General features: G+C 38.6%; 1 protein-coding gene across 1 annotated transcript in view; it reads left to right on the top strand.

Moving 5' to 3' along the window:
• Positions 1–4744: 4744 nt before the first annotated feature.
• Positions 4745–20185, top strand: part of LOC136430974 (fibroblast growth factor receptor 2-like) — a 76370-nt gene continuing 60929 nt past the window's right edge. The window contains exon 1 of the mRNA XM_066422111.1: positions 4745–4815. The gene's annotated coding sequence lies outside the window, so the exon portion shown is untranslated. The remainder of the gene's footprint in view (positions 4816–20185) is intronic.

The following is a 20185-nucleotide window of genomic DNA, read 5'->3' as shown; positions in this document are numbered from 1 at the left end:
AAGCTAGTTGATCATCTGAGCCATGTGAGAAGGGGACGGGGAAAAAGTACAAATATAAAAGGTAGAACCATAGAAGAGCAGCTGTTGCATTACTTCTATGCACTGCAGGTTCTAGGTTCCACCTGTATCCACCTAAACCACATCGTCTTGCACAGTCCATGAGGACATGCTGCCCCAGATGGGTTGTTTATCCCGGTATGTGTCCTTGGCAGGAGGTTGGTCATGATTGACTCTGGCACCAAGGCAGTGTGCAGAGTCTAGACTCCAAGACAACTTTGGAGACACCTCAGTCATGTCTCTAGACCCTCACAGCAGATACAGGTTTGATGGCCTGTCTAGATTGAAACTTAAAACGTCATCTTCTCCTGCCTTGCACTGGATGCAATTTACTTCATCTGTAGGCTTTGGCTATCATTTTCATGATCAGGACAAGTGTGATATCTTAAATCCATTTTTGCTATTGTCAGATAGACATTTAAACTTTTGTTTTTTTATCTGTATTTACATTGTATTACAGTCACCAACTTTTTGCATGAAATTTGCTTTTCTGTCTTTAATCCCTGCCTACGACAGGAAAATTTTTATTTGCGTTTTACATTGAATATTTAAATTTACATTTTAAATACCATTATCATAAAAGCATACTGGTAACCTAGGTCATCAGTTGAAGGGTTTCCCAGAGTTTGCCCACCATGGTTAGCAATGTCTGTCTGTTTGGCCTTAGATTTTCTCCAAGAACCAAATAGCATAGATCTAGAATTCTAGTTACTCCATCATAACCAGCTCATTTATCACTCCATGCCAGCAGGACTGCTCATTTCAGAGAGCAACACATTTTGAATGGATTATTTCATTAGACAAATAAATACTGAGAATGTCAAGCAGCTTGGAATTCATCTGTGGTTGATTTGGTAGTAGGGAGAGGATCTCCTGTTTACCTCCCTAATTATGTTGAATTCAAGGAGAGTTTTACTCTTCATTAGAAACAGGTACATTGTATGTAGATAACGCACATAAGGCACATGCAAATTACTACTTTATTTAAATGAGGTTGATTTTTTTAATGTGTAACAATCTTAGCTAATTAAAGCCATCTTGATTATGAAGGAAAGAATTTTGGTTTTATAGATAATAAACATTTTTTTCTCAGATATTGATCTGTCAATAATGAACATAGATTTTCTTTCAAGACCCTTTCAAGACCTGAATGCAAACACCAAAGTCAAGGAAGGATTAAGAGATCCATTGAATGTTAAGTAACCAATACTGAAATTGTTGAATCTTTATTAAAAAGTTGTTGAGACAGATGGTGTTGCACGAGTAATCAATTTATATTGATTGATAATGATAATGTTATCACTGTATGTTATGCCTAGCCAAGACTTCTGGCACTTCAATACATTGCATAGATAAGAGAACAGGCTGTTTAGAAGGTCATCCCTTTTCTTGAAATACTCAACTTGAAAACAAAATACATTGTATAGACAGGTACAAAATAAACGAATGAATAAAAGCTATAACATAGAAGCCACATGCATATATAAAGAAGATTGCTGCTTATTTTGCCAATCAGATAATATTTTTTTGAATTAATGTCGTAGTCATTAAGTTGTTTTGTCCCACTTCCAGTTGGATTGAATTCTGACAGATTCCTCCACATCTGCCCTAATTCTGCCACTGTGGAGCTTCTAGATGTATAATTCCTTCTCTTGAGAAGGAATTTTTGTGCAGCCACCCAATTATCATAGATGTGAGGAAGACCAGGCCTCATTTGTTACTGGGTCAGTTGTGCACTTTGATGTGTTGCTGATTCAACCTGAATTAAACTGATTAAATTCGCCTTTTTGGAATACTGTAAATCTTTTAAAATTTTTGCAGTTGTTTTATTTTCACCTTTTTTGCGATGCCCCTCTAACACGAAAACATGGCACTTCAAATATGAATTTTTGGTGTGACAGGATTGTTTCACCTGCATACTTGAATTGAAACGCTGCAAAAACATAATTTCTTGGGCCATGTTGATTTGATTATATGGATGACGCATTTTTCAGTGCCACCTTCACACAGGTGGAATGTCCCTCCTTCCTGTAACCGTCACTTCCGTAGAATGGAAGGACATCAGACAATCAAAAAATTTTTCTCCCTTCGTATCTAATAAAGGAAGTACCGGTAAGGTGTGGAGGTCTGAACCCTCCAGCACAAGGATATGAAACTTCCTCCTCTTGGGAAAGAATTTCCTATGACTGGATCAAATAGATGAAATTTGTATAATGTTATGCTGTCAGACAAGCCTATTTTTGGTAGGAAACGAGACAACTTTTCTAGTTCTGCAGCCACAGCCTAGCCTATAAGGTTCTGAGTCGGAGTTTGAATCTGAGCGGGGTTTGGTTTAGGGCGCTGTAATATGCCAGAAGTGTGTGGTTGTCACCCCGAGTATTGCTCCCTATTACTTGGTGATCATTATAGGTGTGCAGAGCTTTTTAGAATCTCCTGAAAAGTCTATGGGTTGTATGAATTTTCAATAAATTTACGTTGTCGGAGATTGCGCATAAAAGTTATCACATAGGCCTTTTTTGTTTTCACTTTTCAGAGACAAGAAGTTCTATGCTTTTCCAGCATAATAGCCATTACCCTAGGAAAGTTTGTTTTTTCATGTAGGTTTGATAAAAAAGGTCCCAAAATTTAATCATAGTTTCTACCTGAAATAAAGAGACAACAGTCAGTACCGAGAAGTCCAACAGAAAGCTGCTTTTCACTGGAATGATTACATTTTCTCTCCTACATTTCTAGGTGGAATTGTAGCCCTTTGTGCGGAGGGTGTCAGCCTACATGATACCATAAAAGAAACTCTGGTCCAATTGCAAAACGTATGAAAAATCATTTTTCAAAAATGTAACCGACCAAAGGGCTATAGCACCTGTCACCTGTAAATAAAGACAACGATACAGAATTCTGGAAAATGTCCACTAGCTTTGTCTTCAATGATCTTACATCTTTCTTTATCCATCCACCTTGTATTAATTTCGGCAATTAAGCTCTAATACAGAACCCTTTGACCATTATACAAAGAGTGCAGCATTGCTGACAGTTCTTGAAATGTGAGTTCATTTGCCAAAAGATGAGACAACAGGAACAGCTGGAACCTTGTCTCTAGATAACAGCATATCTTCCACTCCAAATGATGACCATTATGATTATCAGAGTTGGGCTGCAACAATGGGATGTGACAGGCGGAGGTAAGGCTGACGCCAACCGTCTGTACTTCCTGCTGTGTTGTCCGCCTGGTACCAGTAAGGATAGTCCACGCCGCCACTGTCTTTTTACTTGATATGCACCAGAACAAAGGACCAGTTACACTTCAAAAGTCTCCCATCTTGTCAAATGTTCTTTGAAGAGTGAAAAGGAGTCACACCCTTATTACATTTGTCACAATCTATCAAGGTGTTTAGATCTCATCGCGGCCAAACTTTTTGAGCACATGCTGCTGTTTTTCACAGCAATTCATATTTTTTAGAGAAATATCACAATTATCAAGGTGTTTAGATCTCATCGCGGCCAAACTTTTTGAGCCCATGCTGCCATTTTTCACAGCAGTTCATATTTTTTAGAGACAGAAGAAAATGAAGTTAGCTTATCCTAAATGGTTGTAATTATTACATTCAAGTAGATTTAATGATTTGTAACCTTCTCCCTGCTTGAGTAGCCTTTTGGCGCCAAATTTGTATTGGTGACAGCTTTATAGGATTAGGCAGGAGGGAGAAGGATGAAAGCCTGTGTGTACTTTATGAAATAGACATCATAGCTTTGTGAATGGTAATCCAATGCCAACTGTGCGAGTATGAGATATGTGTCTGTGACTTTTCATGTTCCCAGATCACTTAACAAAATGCACTAAAAGAATGAATTTCCAAAGTCTTAAATCAAGATAAAAAGACATCTCAAAAGCTATTTGAAAACATTTAATTTTGCTATAGACTGCATGGCGACAAAGTGCTTTAGGCTATAGTTCATCACTACATAGCAATCTATAATTAAAACATGAAAGCAAGCTGTCTCCTTCAGTATACAAATGTACCTGCTTTCAATTACTTGAGTCAAAAGTACTAATTTCATTTTAGAAACAAAAGGTGATGTTTGAGAAAAAAAGTGATGAGACAATGATTCAGTTTCAACCAGACCTCGACTACTTGTACTTGTTTATTTGTAAGCAGTCAAAAGCAAACAACAGCCATTGATTACATGAGAAGCTATTCTGTTCACCTGTATATTGACTGTACACCTGTCCTCTGTTGATGGGACTTCACTGTTAGCTATGTTATGCCAAGTAGATTCTACATCAATATCTGTGAAGCAAGTTAAGTTTTCTTGAGTTTAAAAGATAGCTTCACGATAGTTTCATTATAAAGCTTGTTTAGTCATGCTTGTTTTCTCTTTGAAGAAATGTACTAAGATTTTATAACTTACAGTTCAGTTAAGATTTAGAGCTGGCATATGGCCATACTTGTTCCTTAGTATACCTTTTAGATCTACCCTACAGATAACAAAGACAACTTTGACACTATCACGATCTGCTAGATTTTCTACCAGGGAAATTGTCCAATAATTGAGATATTTTTCTTCTTTTGATCAAACCAAACTATAGAGCATTTGAAAATTGTTGGAAATGACGGTGTGAAAAAAATAAACGTTTCTGTAAGCTGTTCTGCTAATTGATCCCTTCTTTCGTCAGTTTTGCCTGAGGCATTTGGTTGAAGACCTGGCTAAAAAGTCAATACATCCAGGCATTGCAACACTCCGCTGTCCTACTGTCACAAGGTGAGTTGACTTGGTTTGCTTTTACTACAGTTTTCTCCTAGCCCAACAATATTGAACTGGTTGCTTGTGAGATGTAGGCCAATGAAAGATTTAGTCACCATGTATCATTGAGATTTTCCACACCTGTATGTTTATTGACATAGACTTTTTATGATATAGACAAGTATTGGCTTATGAAAACATATGGTGGAATTTTATTTTTGGTTACTGCCAAAAAAACGGGTCAGTATTTTCGTGTTTAGAATTAAGTGTTCTTTAGGGGTCTCCCGAAAGTGCGAAATGGAACGAAATGGAACGAAATGGAACGAAATGGAACGAAATGGAACGAAATGGAACGAAATGGAACGAAATGGAACGAAATGGAACGAAATGGAACGAAATGGAACGAAATGGAACGAACTAAAACATATGTAACATTATGAAATGAAAAACCAGTAGATAGCGAAATATAAGGAATGTTGTAACATTCACAGTAGACCGGAACAGGAAGTAAACACATAATATAACGTGTTTTGTTTCTTGAATCTGTTTGATAATAGTAAATAAAACGTTTTTGCCGCGTTTTTGTGGCTAGATTCTTCCCTGAAAATGGGGGCGCCGCGTGCAAAGAGCTCTGCCGCTCTTCCTTGCTTTTACCAACGATCTGCAAATGAATTGCTGAAAACAGCAGGGAAAACAAGCGAACGGAACTGAGTATCGAAGTAAGGACTGGATTATACAGAAGTTGGTGGTAACATTGCATCTCATAATTCACCAAGAGGGAATGAGGCAAGCGTAATTTCATTATTTATACAGCGTGTTTGCGTGTTGCAAATGGAGCCCCGCATGCAAATGAACCGCCACTGTTGCCTGCGCACCGGAACTGTGCACGTGGGCGTGCTACCGACATGTTGAATCAAACTCCGACTTCCCAGTTTTATTTACATACGGTTATAGCCCATAACTAGTACGTAGCATATGCATATATGCGCAACAACGATTTGTATGCAACCAATTGTTCAGCTGGTCGGCTGTCGGAGAATGGACCCACCCGTTAATGATATGCAAATGCAGCTCTGTGCTGCGTCACCAATGTGACATTTCACACTCCATTCAATCACGGACGTGGACTGGGAACTACCTCTGGAGACATTTCTGCTTCCTTGTTCGCGACAAAACAAAGGGAGGGTGTGAACGAGCAGGAAATGTATTTCACGGTTCACACAACACGCAAACACGCTGTATGAACAATGACATTACGCTTGCCTCATGCCCTCTTGGTGAATTATGAGATGCAATGTTACCACCAACCTCTCTGTATAATCTAGTCCTTACTTCGATACTCACTTCCGTTAGCTTGTTTTCCCTGCTATTTTCAGCAATTCATTTGCAGATCGTTGGTAAAATCAAGGAAGAGCGGCCGAGCTCTTTGCACGCGCCCCCATTTTCAGGGAAGAATCTAGCCACAAAAACGCAGCAAAAACGTTGTATTTAATATCATCAAATAGATTCAAGAAATAAAACACGTTATATTATGTGTTCACTTCCTGTTCCGGTCTACTGTGAACGTTACAACGTTCCTTATATTTCGCTATCTACTGGTGTTTCATTTCATAATGAAACATATGTTTAAGTCCGTTCCATTTCGTTCCATTTCGTTCCATTTCGTTCCATTTCGTTCCATTTCGTTCCATTTCGTTCCATTTCGTTCCATTTCGTTCCATTTCGTTCCATTTCGTTCCATTTCGCACTTTCGGGGGACCGTTTTTTAGTTTGATAATCAGACTACAATTTGATCACCATTCATTCATCATAGCACCATGTGAACAATCGATACACCTCTGTACAGTCTGTAAGTACTATGAGCCACTGGTTATCAACTCAGGTAACACATGTTGGGATGAAGTAGCAATAGGCTTTGACTGGCTGTGTTTGTTATTTGTGTTACTGTGGAATATACAGGGTACGAAATCAGAGGGTATTATATTTATCATCAATTGTTGGAATTTTAGATGATATGTATTAATCTATAAGATAGCATGTTGCAGGATAGGATTAGAATTTTGATCCAACCTCCCCTGATAGTCCATAATGGATTGTCCCTTGGGATCACCTGTGGCTTCTGGCTGAGCCCAGCTCATCAAGTGGACAAAAGAACTATCAACAAAAGATGAACTCCTTTGTTTGCTAAATTGACAGAAATGCCTTTTTGAGAGCACAGGCTGTTTTCTGTTTAGATTGTCACCTTACCCTGAGATTAATGTGGGTTTTGTCGTGCAGGAACTGGTGTTTAGTAATGTATAGCAATTTGCAGAGTGTTGTCAGCGTATATTTTGATCTCTGGATTAAGGTGATATGTCAGAAATGTAATGATCTATCAACTGAGGAATATGATATCTTAAAACAAAATCAACCTGGTTAGAAAGAACTGACTATCCAACTTAAGTTGTCTCTCTGTGAGTGATTTGAGATACGAAATGAAAATCTTAGCTAGGTTTGTACAACAAACACTAGTGTTTGATTAGTACTATAAGAGATCAAAATAGCTGTTGAGGTGGAATAATTAGAAATGTAGAAATCCTTTCTCTTGTATGGGATTCACAGATTTTCATTAAACAGCTTCTTTGGAAGAATGAGCACTTATTAGCAAGGAGGAGCCCAGTGATTAAATGACCAAGACCGACAAAGCATTGTTTAAAAGTGGCAAACATGGGTTACCGGTAAAGTAATAGGCATTTAGGCAGGAGGAAAGAGTTGATACTTATAGGGCTGGTCAAGTCAGGCCAAGGCATGAAGGTTCAAGAGATATTAAGAAAAACATAGTCACAGCTAGTTTGGACTCTTTTATTTTTACATAGTAAAATTTAAGCAAGTTGACCCCTCAATGACCATTTCAATCATTGAGAATTGGTGAAGACAAAAGAGAAAGAAAGCAAAATTTATGTTGCTTTTACTGCCCTTTCTTGGATATGACTTTTAACATAAAGAAAAAGAAAACCCAGCCTCCTTGTTCAACTTTAAGAAGCATTTTGTCTGCATAATTCTAACATGAGACTTAAGACCCCCATTCCACTGGGACGGCGACCTCACTGCGATCGAGCTGCGATGTAAAATTTGTCGGAGCGCTCAACGAATTTCATACATAGAAAAACGAATCTTTTTACACTTTATGTGTTTTGTTATCTTTTCAGTCATTCTTGTACATCTTGCATGATATTCCAATTATGAAGTCAAGGGTTGGACAAATTCAGTGTAGGTCGCAGAGAGAGCGCAGCGCGATCGCCGTCAAGTGGAATGGGGGGCTAAGGAATATGGAGGACATTTTTGAGATAAAGCTATACCAGATCTACAGACAGACAGGGAAAGTTTTTTTCTTCATCTCTGGTCTGTCTTAAGGTCTGTCTTTAATAGTTGCTCGACAGTTCACATAATTCTTTGCCACCTCATCACAGGCATTGATTTTCTCCAGATCTTAATTATCCCCACAGTTTGACACATATCTGTGCTCCATTCTCCTGAAAAATCACAGGTGATTTCCGTTTCAAATTTCTTTAGTGTCGGCGAACATCAGATTAACATATTTGTGATTTTAAGTACTTCAGATTGACTACCGTATTGTCGGCTTCTGTCTGGACTTCTGCACTAATGCCTTCTGCACTATTTTTGCTAGCACTAAATTTTCTCAACATCCAAAACTTGAATAAGAACTTGAAGCATCCCATCATAGAAAATGTGCACTGCCTTGCGACCAATCCATTCTGCTATTACAATAATTGACAAGGCAAATGTAGATCAGAGTCCAAATTAAGTATGGGAGACGAGCACACATTCTTTACCATCATTAATGTTCAGTTGCTCCCACGATGTTACCATTGTTTTTAATGGAGATCAATATCTCAGATGATAATTACCTCAAGAATGCAAATGTTTAAGAAGAGATTAATTTGGCTTATTTAGAGTAAGCCTCTACTAGTAATAACATTATTATACTTGGATGAAAATTCTTGCTCTCACTCTTTCAACATGTTGTCTTAAGTCCTGGCTTTGGAAGAATAGAAAACAAGAAAAGGGAATTATGGAAATATGGAAAAAAAGAGAAAAGGATGAAATGCAGATTGAAGGGTTTACAAATTTGAGATGTATCTTGAGATTTATGACAGAAACGTACAAGAAAATGTCTTTGAAGAGACAACTTCAGCCTCTGCATTGTATCTGTCATGTTATGGCTTAGGTTGTTTCGTCTTCTGTATAGACTTGTTCCAAGACACCATTGTACCTAGTGTTCTACAGGGAAACCCAGGCTTATCTGACTGTCTAACTGGCAAGATTGTGGATTCTGTCAAGTTCATTGCTCAGTTCCTGAATACAGTCTGAATTTATGACAAAAATGACCCCATCTGTAATGTCTGCAGTGTGGGAAGACATTCTTGATGATAGAAATAGCTGTGACCAAATGTTGTATTCTACTTGCCATTTATAATTTCTGTATACCAACTAAAACTAGAGTTCCACGACCTCATACCTTCGCCAAATGATTTTAACCATTGTGACTGACGTATTAGGAGTGTTTCTCATCAATTATAAATCATACCAGTTGATTGTCTTAAAATATGACATGTCCAAAGTATGAGCTTAACAAAGTATGAGCTTAACAAAGAAGGTGATGCTAATATTGATCATCAATTATGCAAATGAGGCCCTTATCAGCATAATTTGATTCAACAATGTTCACATTCACATAAATTCCCGATGCCACAAAAAAAGTATTAAATGCATGAAATTTCTGTCATTTACCAGTATAGAATTATAGTAGTTTCTCATTTAAATATGCAAATTAGGCCCACATTTGCATATTTTCTATCTTCAACATTCCTCTGTTCCTCAGTTACAATTTGAATAGTCATATCATGGCACAAAGTAGATTTTTAAAGTTGCCTCATTAATTATGCAAATTAGAATTCGATTTGCATAATTATCGGCCAATTATTCTAAGCATCACACAAGCTATCGACATACCAAAAATCATGACCATCCATCAAGGCCATCTTGAGTTATAGTATTTTCTCATTAATTATGCAAATGAGGTCTTCATTTACATAGTTCATATGAATTAATATTTCTCTCTTCCTCACTTACATATGTCAAATGTTTCAGAGTCCTATCATGGAATTTGGCGGATGGATAAACTTTCCTCATTAATTATGCAAATTAGATACTGATTTGCATAAAAAGTATCCAATCATGTTCATCATCACTCAAGCTATCTACTTACCAAAAATCATTGCCATCCATCAAGCCCTTCTTGAGTTATTCCCTTTCAAAGTCAGATGCAAAACCTGCTCCTGCAGTTCCAAAAATGGCCCAAACCCATACCACTTACTCTCTGTCCAAAGAGCTATCTACCACTCAAAAATCAGTTCCATAGCATGTCCAGAACACGAGATATCAAAACAGGAAGTTCCGCTGCAGTACCATAACAAGCCGCTAGGGGACCCAAAATCTAATCATTTCCTAGTCTCATCAAGACCTACCCACCTACCAAATATCAAGACAATCCATCCAAGCCTTCTCGAGTTATGCTGTACATTACATACATACACACATACATACAAACGCTACCCTCTGCATAACCTTCTCGGCGAAGGTAATAATAATCAAGGGACAAAATTGGTGTAACATGAAACACTTCTTTTAGGTTTTATATTTCTCCAGCTGTCTCAAACTTTATCTCACAAGGTTTAGGATACCATTGATGAAAAGTCACTTAGGATGTTGCCTTGATAGATATTGTAAACTTCCTGATGATTTAGATATGCTGGTTCTCATAGAGACTGACCTTGAGATAGCTACTTTGTGGGGTCGTGATGTTGAGGCAGTTCTGCAGATTTCACGGGCACCCTTGGCGCCAGTTCCAGGCAACATGAGAGGCTGACTCAACCGGCAGTAAGCTTCTGGAAATAAACTGTTGAAATCCGGAGGAACTGGAGAACAGCTCGTATATGGAACTGGCTGTTTTTTGTGAAGATGGTGAACAGGAAAGTTCTGTCAACCTTATGTAAATAGGCTAGCAGGATGCTTGGAAGTCTACCTGCCAATCAAGGAAAGAGTTCTGTCTGGTAAAGATAGGCTGAAGGGCTGCACAGTTTCGAATTTAAGAAATGTGAAATTGCTTAGGGCTGTTTCAATCAAGCCTTGCCAACATTCCACCATAGCAATACAAAGTTCACACATGAGTCAATATGAATGGTGTTTTGGATGCTTGAATGTTTGATTCCAATCTGCCTTCTCTGTCCTCCTACATCTCTTCAAAGCACTATACTGCCTAGTTGATGGGTACTGTCATTTTGCTGACTGTACCCATAACTAGGACTGTCTTGTGCTATCACATCCCAATAGTATCCTTTCTCAACTGAATCCCTTGATTCCTACCATGGGAACAGTGTAGGGTTTATCCATACTGCAGCTTTAGGAGCGGAATTAGTGAAATCCTCTCCCTCCCAGGAAACACTGCAGCCTGGCGCCACTCCAGTGTCAACCTCCCTGGGAGTTTGCTTTTATAGCCCAGTGGTGAAACACCTTCTACAAGGCCAGGCATGAGGCATTACCTTCATCTGGGGGAGACCAGAAAAGGACGAAAGTTGAAAGAGTAAGGAGTAATTGATAGATCCATCACTGCCGATGCACTTATAAAATGACTAATTCAGTCAGTCTGTGGCTTGTACATTTTTATTGGTCAGATAAAATGTTTGTTACAGCCTGCATAGTTTTTTAGTATAGTTTATTGTTAGCTCAGGAACATTATGATTGACTGGTCCATTTGAAGAAAAGTCTTCTAGACTCTGGATATGTACATGAATGGGGATAGGTAGTCAAGGGGAACTGTTCAAGCTCTGTAAACCCATGATCTAGCTAAAGGAAGACAAAAACACAGCTATTGTTACATTCTAACATAAGCTTCAATTGTTATCCTGCACAAAACCTACCATTTATCTTCATTGTCGGCTTAGTAAGTCAAGGCTCCTGTCAGCAGACATCAAATAAATCATAACTGACAGGCTGATGATTTTACTGTTTGGCACAGATCATTCCGCAACTAAAAATGCTTTATCACCTCCCTTGTGGTATGCAACACCTGTTACTACCTGTCATGGAATCCAGTCGTTCTTAAAAAAAGTTTTGTTGAAAATTAATGTAGAGGAAGAAAAAAGAAATCTGTCAACTGAATGAAGGCAGAGAGAAAACAAATTGTCTGTCAGTTGGTTCCAAGGCTTCCGCCCGCATTTACTGTGAGACTGCTCCAGTTCTTCTTGTGAACAGCAGGAAAACAGGACTTTCGTTTATCTCGGACAAATGAAGTGGTAAGTTTTAATTGGTGTCCACGGCAACCTGCTGGGGGAGGCACGCCCCCTTTCTTCTGCAGAACAAAGGTGTGATGGATAGGCGGGTGACAGGTGGGGGGCTGGTACAATAGAGCCGAGGGCCGCAGGTAAATTTGCCCCGCAGGTGAGATGGGTCCAGATAGGGAAGTGGCGCCAGAAGTAACAGTGGAGGGAGGGAAGCCTGATGGGCACATCTTATGACAGTTATATGAACAATAGCTGTACAGTCAGCCCTCCAGATTAGTGATGCCTTTGTTTCTCAATCTGTAACAAAATGGATATACTATTAGGTTACTAACATGTATTTATTACAGTTCTACTTAATTCAGAACAAATTTAAAAAAGGGTACATGCATAGAGGTATGAATATTGATTTGCTGAGGACTCATAAAGAAAGAAAGGTCTGCCAACTAATTGGTCATGATTACATAGCCTGTAAGCAGAGAGAGTTTGTTGTAGTCTGCAAAATTGTAGTCTACATCATTGCATCAGCCTTCATCTGCCAAAGACTGTAACTCCTGATCATCATTACACTAATGTCTTGGAAAGAAAGATAAGAGGAGCTGCTTGATCAGTATAATGGCCATCCATTTTACCACAAGTTTGCTAATGTTTATTTATGGCTCCCTAATGAACTCCTGGACAGTGTTTAGTCAATTGCCATGTATTTGTGAAGGTGTGAAGATCTGGAGGAGAGGTGACAAATTTTGTATCTTTCATTCACTCCTGTTTTTATATTGTCTACTTCTTTCTTGTTTTCCTTCTTTCTCTCATATATCACTTCTTTTACAATATGAAAATGACACAACAGGGAGATGAAAAAATGTAAAAAGAAAACAATTTCTACAAACGTAGTAAAACATTTTAAACATACTGTCATTAGCACAAACTTTCCATTGGTTAGCCATTGGATTTATGATAGTGTCAAAGTATGATACCAAAAATGCATTCTATGCTATACATAGAAAATCAAGCTTGCTCAGTGGCTGACCAATGGCATGTGTCTTGCTAACACTGTCACTGGTGTAAGTTAATGCCAAGTCTTGCCCTGGGCTTGTTGACAAGATTTAAGGCTCAATGGCCCATGCCTTCAGAAAATCTATAACAAATGCTTCAGGGACCAAAATGACCACAAAGGTTGGAACAAGTGTGACATTTAAAGGTGCTACAAACACTAATGAACTCAGAACTGTCATTTAAGTGACAATTTTGGAGAGACTTGGCTCTAATTCAACTCTTTTTATTTTGTCTCTTGCTCTCTTTTCAATGCAACAATCTTTGTATAAAACAGTGTACCCTCCAAGCAGAGCTTCGGCTCTGGCTTGTTTCAGACATCTTTTTAGGCATTTTTGTCGAGCTTTCTATTTTGTCCCATTTTCTTTATGTCACCAAGCCAAACATACATAAAGAAAATGGGACAAAATAGAAAGCCCAACAAAAACGCCTAAAAAGTGGTCAAAAGCAAGCCAGAGCCGAACATCTGCTTAGAGTCTCAGTATAAAAAAGTGAGACTAGAGTGGAAAGAAGGAAGTATTCATATTTACAAATAAAGAGTGGTGTAGTATCATTTCTTTTTTCTTAAAAATGAAGCAATACTCTTCTAGAAATCATACTGGTACAGCAAAGAGAAAGTGTAGGTGTAAAGGCAGAAGACAACAAGCATTCCTTTGCCAGCTGACAGAAGCTGTAAATAGCCAGACAGAGGCTGTGGGAAAGGTGGGCAGGGGATGATTATGATTTACTGAGCCCATCATCACCTGTTTGTAACAGTTTGTTCCATCCACATCACTGGATCTAAAGAATCAGAGGAGCATTGAAGCAATATGACTGAATGCTGTCAAAGAATATGAATGATTTAGACACACTCTTTGGTCAAAAATGAGAACACTGTCCAAAAGTTGTCCCTCAGCCTCAGGCTTAACACCTGCAAAACATGCGGGTGCTTTCCTGAAGGTACTATGTACCTGTAAAGGGTTATGAAAAGGTTACTAAAGGCTGTGAAACACTGCCTTTGTAAGTATTAACAGAATCCTGGGGAAAGCACAGATAATCAAATGTTGGCTAACACCTTCCCATTGGCATTGCTCGCAGTAAATACAAGAATCAAAGATCTCTGATTTTAGATAAGTCGGAAGTGCCATGCAAATGAATGACTTTTGTAACATAACAGGTATTTGGGCTACAGATATTTCTTTATCACTCACAAATATATGGGTAGAAACACAAAGTATGCACCTGCTCTTTGTAAAAATGGTTCAACAAAAGTTTCTGCCTCTCACGTATGCTAGTTTTATGTACACATGTAAAACATACAGTTATTATCTTTGAGTGAAACACGATACATTATCAGTTTTCAAGGTGATTAGCCTCCAAATAACTAGGTTTGCTTTTCTGGACTATACTACTAATTGAGCCATAGCCCTTTTAGATACTACCAGGATTTTAACAATCCCATTGTAGGCAATATTTCAAAGTCTTGTGGCAAACTGTCATCCAAGAAAAGAAATTGAAGAGTTTTGAAACACGATTTGAGACTTGTGACAAAATTTTCAGAAATTTTTGACCCACACCTAACTTATATGATACTAGATTGCTTGTACTTAAATAGATCTACTAGTCCCCAATTTTCTTGCATGGTAAGCCACCCCTCAATCACTGCTGTCAGTCATCACATGTCATGTTTGAATGGAGCCTCTGGGTGCCCTGAGGTGGTGACCTTCAGCCACCCTTTCCCACAGGCTGCCCCCATGGCATATACACACAGGATATGAGAAAACCAAGTATGATCGGGAGTCAACTCCACCAAATTAAAAGCACATTGACTTCTCAGGGACCCAGGAGTGTTCAGTGTACCAAAGCAAATTCAGTTTGGTTGGACTTGCAGTCCCATCCCCCTCACTTTTCTGCCATACCTGTCACTCCTGAAGAGAAGTACATGGGTGCCAATCAAAGAGATGGGGAAACTTAGCTGGGAATCCAAACCTATCATAGCTCCCAAGTCGACTAGGGAGCTATAATAGGTTTGGATTCCAGGCTAGGGGAAACTGACATATCAAGACAGACAATAGCTTTTTGGTCACAGTCCTTTTCATGTGAAAAAATCTGTAACCATGCTCAACGGTGCTTTTGATTGGTAGAGGAGAAAAGTTTGGACATACATGTTTCCTTTGATGCAGTCACACTGACTGCTACATGTAGTCTTCATCATAAGGATATACAAATGTATTAACGTTACATCATCTACTTTTTGTACTGCAGTACCTTTTGTGTCACAATATCTGTTATCACACAAAATTGTGAAGAATTGGTATTCAGCATCATTAATCACTGCAAGAGCATGCATACATTTCTGAACGAATTGGCAAATTAGTACTCAATGTTCTTAAAGTAATTCTCAGATTATGTCACGGTCCACTATGCCACACACATGATAATGTTACAAGTAGTCTATGCTTATAATAGATGGTGCTGTGCATCTGTATACAGAATATTCCGCCAGTACCTTGACTGTCAAGCATTTAGAAAACTACTAAATTTGTTGAGAGCAGACAGAGGCAAGCCCTTGTAGGCCCTTTACTTTACAGTGGAAGGTGCTCTAAACTGTGTCCAACCTTGACTGATATGGATGCCAGGTATCAGCTAAGTGCCAAACATTCCAGGTCAAACTAATCAGTGAAGGAGGCAGCTTGCCAGGACTGGTCTCTATCATCATAACCAGGCATGGCACTGCTCTTGCCATGTCACTATCAGAAAGCTAACCTTCTCCCCTCTAAGGTAGCCTTCTTGGTACCAAGTTCATAACAATCAAGGGTTATGCAGCAGGGAAATGGTTAATACAGGGGATTGATTACCCGATATCATATGAACCCTTGGGAATGTCATGTTCACCTTAAATTGTCATGATTGAAGGAAGTCAAGTACCAAATTTTCAGGTGTCACCATATGTTGATGATGCTTCTGAACAGATTAGTAACAGTTACCAGATTTTTCCAGATATGGATGAAAATGGGCATAACTTCATTTGTTTAAAAAGCGAAGGGAAAGACATACATTTGTTCGTGTATCGTGTATCACCGTGAAGAGTCCCCATGTGCATAATGAAAACAGATAAAGATCTAAATTTTCTGTCAGATTAAGTTGACGTAGTTAGCATGTTATAAAAAGTGTTTCATGTTAGTAACTATGCTACTTTTTTGTCAGAAATTTAAACCACACCCTGCACAACCATACCTACCTAATGTTACCACCACCCCAAGTACCCATGTATGACCTAGTTCCTGATGACCCAATGTATTAAATTTTCCAGCATCTTCTTGCTGCTTTGGTTTTCATCTCATTTAGTCACCTTTCATTTTACACATTTCTTTACTCCAACCATTTCCAATTCATTGGCAAGGGACTATTCAATTGCACCTTCCCACACAACTTTCCAAACATGGTGATGTCCCAAATAGACTGAGGTGTTAATCATGTAAGCCTATGCAAACAAAGTTGGTGCTGTAAAAACAATGTGGCATTAACTCTCCTGTTTGCACAGTGCTGTTGTTCATATGGGCTGCTGTGAAGATAATCAGCCATGAAAGAACAATTAACAATCCAGTTGTGCCTTTCCTTGGGAAGGATCTATAGATCTATTTCTGTATAAGGCATACAATATCTGTAGATGCTCAGTCAAGAACAATGACATTTACTTTTCAAACACACACTGTGGCACAGTTGTATCACCATTTCTCATTCACAGTTTAGACCAAATTAAAACAAGAAGATTTACCAGTTCCCATGTGTTATTTATTGTCTCTCTTTCATCAAATATTGATTGTAAACATTTGAAAAGTCATGTTATCTGGGTAATTGTGATCGAAATATATTGGATCTGTTGACTCAACTACATTAAATTTCACTTTATATTCCTCCTACAGTTGTAACAGTACTGCAGATAAGTCTGACAAACTATTTGCAGCATGGCTGGAACGTCCTGTTTCCTTTCTTTTTGACTGTTTGAAGAATGTAATCAATCAAGTGGAGTCAGATCACTTGAATCCTTCCTCTTTGTGGCAAAATCAAACAGTCACATGCAAGAGACCAAAAACATGTCACTTTTACTTGACATGTTGAGTGCTTCACATCCTACATTTCTCCTCACATTGTAATTGAATATGTGGGTTTGGTTCATGAAAGTTGAAACAATGTTTTTTCCTTCAACACATCAGTGAGGAGCAGGGTGCATGGCCTGCACCCCTTTCCTGCCCAGTTCTGATGCGTCCTGTACAATTTCAAGTATTTCTCACCTAATGAGAGAGTGACTTCTGCCCACTGCTATGCTCACAGCCAATGGTTTCATGCCAAGTTTACCCAGCTTAGATCAACACCCCACATGGTAATCAATAAAGGCTACACGCATCTTATCAGTCACTGTATTTTATAAGAATGAACCATTCGAGGTTAAGTAGAAATCTATTGGTGTTTCTTGTAATCTTCTTTTTAAGTTCAATTCACCTCATATCATCTGTCAACTTGCAAAAATGTTTTCCCATATGTATTTCACGATATACCCCTACTAGACTCTATATAACAGTGAATGGTAAGAAAGGTTTTCAGAAATCACAAATCCCAGTACAAATTTAGGTACAAATCTGAATTGTATGACAACGATTTCATAAAAAAGCTCAGGTTGTGTAAGAAGTAGTGGCTCTCACCAAATTGAAATGTGAATATGTACACCGAAACGGGTATATGTGAGGTTAGAAAAAAATTCATTATGATTAACTCACTTTTAAAAGGACTGTGAGGATAATGAGGAAATCTAGCATCAGTAACCTCCTAACATAACCATGCCAAGAAGGAGAAAGGGTGATCACCTTGCAGTAACTGAGTTTCCTTTTCTCCTCAAACAAGGCTGACTGTAAGGAGAAAGTGACAGTATGACTTATAGCAACTACTGATTTTGTTTGGCAGAACTATGCCAGTCACCCACCCTTGATTTTACCCTTGTCCTTGTGACCTGGAAGAACACCTACTGGTTCTGTGATTGTGAAACTAAAGAGAGAAGAAAGCCAGGGGCAAGACACATACTCCTCACAGGAGTTTCTTTGCTTTCCTTGGCTTCCGCTGAAGGTGACAGGGGGCAGTCACCCAATCCCCCCAAACTTTCCCAATTGAATCAATCACTATGACCTGTCCATTCATACCATGTCCTGCCTCCAACCAAACAGGAAGAGGTGTTTCTGGTTTCAGCCTTTCTATTGGATGTTGTAACAGGAGCATCCCCTCTTTTTCTGTGGACCATTGGAAAGTCCAAGGAACGAGGGGGGAATTGAGTCATATGGAATATTTCAGACAAACCTGTTACTGATATTCACCATGCCTCTTCTCACCAAAACTCAAACATGTATCTTTAACTCATATGTACATCATACTAAAGTCAGGCTGTATCTTTGACTGCTACTATTTGTGAACGTAAAAGACGAACTTACACCAGTACACCCCTTTAGTATGGACAGTCCAAACCATCTTGTTGGTTTGCCCACTTTGTACCCCATGAAAGCAGGTAATCCCAGCCGGATTGAGTGGTCTTAAGTCTCAATATGTCATGCAGCTCCACATATCACCATACAAAACTAGCAGTTTCTCTTCCGACTTTACGCTGCAATCCGTTGAATTACATGCATAACATAGTATGTCATGCCTGTGTTTCCTTAATCCTTTTGTAACCCAGAAAGAGGGGAAGTTTGTTGTTTTGATTTTTCCTGACCATTTACTTTCTCACGTTCTTTCATTTTCACCTGTGTACTAGAAGTATGATTACAAGCAAAAACTGTCAAAGATATCAGTCAGATAAATGCCTTAAAGAAGGATAAAGATAAGAACAAATGATATCACTGAGAGTGAGACTGATTTCGATGCTGAGGCATCACTGTCATTTATTTTGTAGCACTTGAGATGCTTGTATTTTGGCAAACATTTTGTTTAGTATAAGCCTCTTATATGTTCAGAAATAACTGAGGTGGTAGAGAAGTAGAAAACATAAATGTTTGGGCAACATGTCAGCTTTCGTCGTCGGGATGTAATGGAGGCAGCAGGATGAACGGTTGCTGAAATGATCGGTTAGAAGTCTCCAATAACCTATCAGTCTGATTTAGGAGCTGAGGTAATACTATGCCAAAATTCCACAAAAGCTTCTTGGAAACCCTGGGCTGTCTATGTTTGATAAATAGCCTCAATGTTGATTACCTGATGCTATACATCCTGTAACAAACATTTTGTGCTGTGTCCTTTCCAGAAACAATTGATGAACAGTGCTAATCAACCATTAATCTTTTATTTCTATGTAGATGTGTGTGTGCACATCTGCTTCCGAGTTTCCATGAATTCTTCTAAATGGCTACTAATGGGCTGTTTTTGTTTATGTTGCAGTTCTTGCCATATGTCTTCCTTGAGTAGATGACATTGTGTTGTTTAATTTGCTATATTGTTATTGCTGACATCAAGAAAGTTGTTGTTTATGTGCTAGCAGGTTGTTTTTTTTAATCACTTTTCCATAGTGTGTAGTACTGTTATTTCCATTGTCCTGATGTTGAAGCATGATATACAGACAATATGGACATTCACACTGCTTCCAAAAAAGAAGTCAAAAGAACCCAAAAAGCGTAGATTGTAATCCGTAGCAGTTCGTAGAAAAGTCATTTGTTCCACTTGTCACCATCGTTAACTTGCACTATCTGTATACTTTTTCTATGCATGATTGTTTCATGTTGCAATTAGCCCTCAGGCAAGAACTTCCGCCATATAGTTGGTTATGTTAGATTTATGTTAATGATGACAGTTAGATGACATCATATTAGGATCACGTGTTCACGGTGTTCCTCATTCCATCGCCATTTTGTATATGTACAGGTGAATTGAGAAAATCTTTTGAATGCAGTAAGCTGAAAAAAATGTGCAGCTGACCAAAACACCCTCTTGACATTTCCAAAAAACCTTTGTCACACCCTGGCGACCTCTTGACTGGCTCC

The sequence above is a fragment of the Branchiostoma lanceolatum genome, chromosome 3, assembly GCF_035083965.1.
Source record: "Branchiostoma lanceolatum isolate klBraLanc5 chromosome 3, klBraLanc5.hap2, whole genome shotgun sequence".
Classification (NCBI taxonomy): domain Eukaryota; kingdom Metazoa; phylum Chordata; class Leptocardii; order Amphioxiformes; family Branchiostomatidae; genus Branchiostoma; species Branchiostoma lanceolatum.
This window is presented reverse-complemented; position numbering and strand designations above follow the sequence as displayed.